Source organism: Cibotium barometz, chromosome 40 (assembly GCF_041138505.1).
Source record: "Cibotium barometz isolate CiBa-2024 chromosome 40, ASM4113850v1, whole genome shotgun sequence".
NCBI classification, from domain to species: Eukaryota; Viridiplantae; Streptophyta; class Polypodiopsida; order Cyatheales; family Cibotiaceae; genus Cibotium; species Cibotium barometz.
Window position 1 is genome coordinate 45,154,917 of NC_141085.1, and position 5,187 is coordinate 45,160,103.

The window sequence follows — 5,187 nt, forward strand, 5'->3', positions numbered from 1 at the left end:
CTCAAGATGTCTAGTTTCTTCCCCTCTAATCAATCCCCTTTTCAGAATAATAAAAGATCTTGTTTCTACCTGTTTTTGGCCTAGAGAGAGAAAATGTTCTAGAGAGAGATAACTCAGTTTTTAGATATCTTTGGATGGAAAAATATCCTTTCTTATTAAAATAAATTCCCCCAAAAGAGAAGTTTAAAAAGAATTTCCTAAGGTGCATTAGAAATAAATTATAATCTGCTCAAAAGACCTTAGCCTAAGAGTCTAGATTTTCTGAAAATTTTAGATTAAGGTTCTATTATAAAAGTGTTGTTTCCATTGAATTTAAATTCTATGCATAGAAAGATGCATATTGGAAAATTTTTTATTATAAAAGTGTTGTTTTCATTGAATTTAATTTCTATGCATAGAAAGATGCATATTGGGAATTTTTTTATTATAAAAGTGTTGTTTTTCATTGAATTTAATTTCTATGCATTGAAAGATACATATTGAAAATTTTTTTATTATAAAAGTGTTGTTTTCATTGAATTTAATTTCTATGCATAGAAAGATTCATATTGGAATTTTTTTAATTATAAAAGTGTTGTTTTCATTGAATTTAATTTCTATGCATAGAAAGATGCGTATTGGAAATTCTTTTATTATAAAAGTGTTGTTTTCATTGAATTTAATTTCTATGCATAGAAAGATGCATATTAGAAATTTTTTTATTATAAAAGTGTTGTTTTCATTGAATGTAATTTCTATGCATAGAAAGATGCATATTGAAAAAAAATTTATTATAAAAGTGTTATTTTCATTGAATTTAATTTCTATGCATAGAAAGATGCATAATGGAAATTTTTATTATGAAAGTGTTATTTCACTTCAATTTAAATTCTGTGCATAGAAAGATGCATATTAGAAATCTAAAAAATTGAGATAAATGATTAATTTATTCCTCATTAGAATTTGTGATTAATTTAGAAATCAGTTAAGTGAATATTCAATGAATGAAATTAGTTAAGTGAATATTCAATGAATGAAATTTAGTAAAATAGTAACTAAAATATCACCCCCTTTTTTAGAAAGATAGTTCAGGAAGAACCTTATCAGACTTGAACCCTGAATCAGACTATGACCAAGACCAAACTCTTTCGTCAGTTTCGAGGAAAGAAGATGTGACCAGTTCAGGAAAATACACTCAAATCTCCCACCAAATCTGAAACTAAGTTAAGACCCTTCGAATTGATCTGAGGATCAAGGTTACAGAATTTGAGGAATTTTGTTTTGAAATTCAGTATTATGATTATGAAGTTTTGGGGATATTGATTTAAGATATACTCATTGTATTCAAAAGAAAATCAAACTGAAAACTTGCATAGAAACCCTATTTTCTTAAAGGACTGTCTTACGCCAGAATGCTGGAGGGAGAATTTGGTATGTGTTTTTCTAAGGGAAGTTTGGTTGCAACAACTGGCGGGGAGTGTTCAAAGGACAGCTCATGCGGCAAAGCCTAATTGTCTGGTTCTACCGATTTCAGTGGTTGGGTGGTGGCTAACCCATGGGCCGCGAATGGGGTTAGGCTAGAATCAGTGGAGTTTTAATAATGAAATTGAAAAATAGGAATACGCTCATCAGAACACGAGTAGTTAAATAAAAATCTGAAGACTTCTCAAATGAATAGATCAACGGCTGTGTGCCTGATTTTAGTTAGGAAAAAAGCGTTGATTGCTTCAAGTTAAGTCTATAATAGTTTTCCTTCTATCTGGTTTATTCAGGTGAAGGATAGTTTAGTCTCTTGACCCCGTTAGAAAATTCGTTAAGAAAATCAAAAAGGTGGAATCGTCCCCGTTTTTCGAGCAATCTTCCCCTTTCAAGAGGCTCTGTATGGACAAGACTGCCTAACACCATTAACTTGGTCGTCTGACCCATTGATTAGGGTCGAGATGTCTAGACAGATGCTTGACGACATGGAGCAACAGATGCAGTCAATCCGCAAAGATTTAAGAGTTGCCCACCAGGACAGATAAAAGCAGTATGCAGATAAGAAGAGATCAGTCAGAAAATTTGAAGAAGCAGATATGGTCTTCATTCGAGTACGCCCCAAAAGAAGTTTTCTATCTCTTGGGAAGTACAAGAAGTTATCCCCTAGATACTGTGGGCCATATCGGATTACAAAGAAAGTAGGTGACTTAGTCTATGAATTTCTTCTGCCTCCTCATCTCAAAGTACATAATGTATTTCATGTCAGCCTACTTAAGAACTACGTACCAAGCCCGAATCATGTAATGATGAACTCTTAACTTCTTCAACCCAAGGGCTGATGGAACTCCAACCTGAAGAAATCCTTGATGTTCGAGAGAAGGTTCTCAAGAACAGAATTCTAAGAGAATTATTAGTCAAATGGAAGTTCTATCCTTTTGAAGACGCCACCTGGGAGGAGAAAGAAGTCGAACTGATGTGGGATTACCCCCAGTTTGCGAGATGAGGACATCTCGCGTTTTATTTTAAATTGAAAATAGAATGTTAAAAATTGAGAAATGGTCAGCCATGCAAAGGAGGTTATGGTAAAATTTTCTTAAATTTTATGGAAAATAAAGTTTATTTTTATGTTATTCTAAAAGAGTAATTCCCACTGTTTGTGCATTCTAAAAGAAATATTTTTATTGACTCCATGTACATATTCACCTATGAATATGCATAGATATCATTGATATTAATTATTGAAATTAATTTCTATGCATAGAAAGATGCATATTGAAATTTTTTTATTATAAAAGTGTTATTTTCATTGAATTTAATTTCTATGCATAGAAAGATGTATAATGGAAAAGTAGTGTTATTTTCATTGAATTTAAATTCTATGTATATAAAAATGCATATTGAAAATTTTTTAATTATAAAAGTGTTGTTTCCATTGAATTTAAATTTTATGCATAGAAAGATGCATATTGGAATTTTTTTATTATAAAAGTGTTGTTTTCATTGAATTTAATTTCTATGCATAGAAAGATGCATATTGAAAATTTCTTTATTATAAAAGTATTATTTTTATTGAATTTAATTTCTATGCATAGAAAGATGCATAATGGAAATTCTTTTATTATAAAAGTGTTGTTTTCATTGAATTTAATTTCTATGCATAGAAAGATGCATAGTGAAATTTTTTTAATTATAAAAGTGTTATTTTCATTGAAGTTAAATTCTATGCATAGAAAGATACATAATGAAAATTTTTATTATAAAAGTGTTGTTTCCCTTGAATTTAAATTCTATGCATAGAAAGATGCATACTGAAAATTTTTTATTATAAAAGTGTTATTTTCATTAAATTTAATTTCTATGCATAAAAAGATGAATAAAAAATTTCTTTTTATTTTAAAAGTGTTATTCCTATTAAATTAAATTTTTTGCATAAATAGATGCATAAAAGGATTTTTCTTTTATATAAAAGTGTTATTTCCATTGAAGTTGGATTTTATGCATAAATAGATGCATAAAGAATTTTTATATTAGAATTCTCTTTAATTCTATGTTTAATTTCTATGAGCAATTGATAAGTGAATAAGTAAATACTCTGAGAGAGGAATTTCTATCGTTTTCTATTCACTCGGATTGTAAAGAGAAAATTTAGAAAATCTATCAAAGTCGAAATATTCAGATAAATGATTAATTTATTCCTCATTAGAATTCGTGATTAAATTAGAAATCAGTTAAGTGAATATTCAATGAATGAAATTCAGTCAAATAGTAACTGAAATATCACCCCCCTTTTTGAGAAAGATAGTTCAGGAGAATCTTATCAAACTCGAACCTTGAATCAGACTATGACCAATACCAAACTCTTTCGTCAGTTTCGAGGAAAGAAGATGTGACTAGTTCACGAAAATACACTTAAATCTTCCACAAATCTGAAACTAAGTTAAGACTCTTCGAATTGATAAGAGGATCAAGGTTACAGAATTCGAGGAATTCTGTTTTGAAATTCAGTATTACGATTATGAAGTTTTGGGGGGATACAGATTTAAGATATACTCATTTTATTCAAAAGAAAATCAAACTGAAAACTTGCATAGAAACCCTGTTTTCTTAAAGGACTGTCTTACGCCAGAATGCTAAAGAGAGCATTTGATATGTGTTTTTCTAGAGAAGTTCAGTTTCAACAGCTAGCGGGGAGTGTTCAAGTTAAAATGGTGCGCTTCCAGTACGATGAACGAGAGCCGACGAAGCGGTCCCTGAGTGAAGTGCCAGGACACCTAAGGAGGATCCTGGAGGGTTCTGACCAGGCGATGCACGGGCTCGCGGTGCCTAGGACACCCATGCGTATGTCGTGGAAGATTGTATGATGGACCAATGATTATTGTAATCTGTTACTAGATCTCGTTGTTGCTGACCAGCTGGTCTCAACGGAGAGTCGAGAGTGATACTGTTTTTTTTGTAAGAAACAAGGATTGGATGGAAATTTTGAGTTATGACATCTGTAACCAATAATTGTTTGTCATTAGATTGTTTTATAAGTTAAGTTTTAAAGAGGAGTGTGTGCGTATCTGTATTCGAAAAGTAAAAGTTAAGAAAGATATTCAATTATGGGTGGGTGAGTAATTGTCTGGTTCTACCGATTCCAGTGGTTGGGTGGTGGCTAACCCATGGACCGGATGGGGTTAGGCTGGAATCAGTGGAGTTTTAATAATGAAATTGAAAATAGGAATACGCTTAGAACACGAGTAGTTAAATAAAAATCTGAAGACTTCTCAAATGAATAGATCAACGGTTGTGCCTGATTTCAGTTAGGAAAAAAGCGTTGATTTCTTCAAGTTAAGTTTGTACTAGTTTTCCTTCTATCTGGTTTATTCAGGTGAAGGATAGTTTAGTCTCTTGACCCCGTTAGAAAATTCGTTAAGAAAATCAAAAAGGTGGAATTGTCTCCATTTTTCGGGCAAGGAAAATTTTTTTGGTTTCGGTTTTGGAATGACCACCAGATTAGTCCCGTGTCTGGACATTCGAGGGCGAGGCCCTGAGTGGGAAACCCTGCCCCGCGCAAGAGGAAATTACTTTCGCTGCTATCAATCGGGATTCCGGTGCGCGGAGGGGTTAGTGGGATCTCACAGCCCGCCACCCCTCTCTGCATGCTGTTTCCTCTGCTCTCTAAATCCTTCATGTGCACCGCGTCTTCTTCTCACTGCTCACCTTTGCACGCTGTTGCCTCTGCCATCT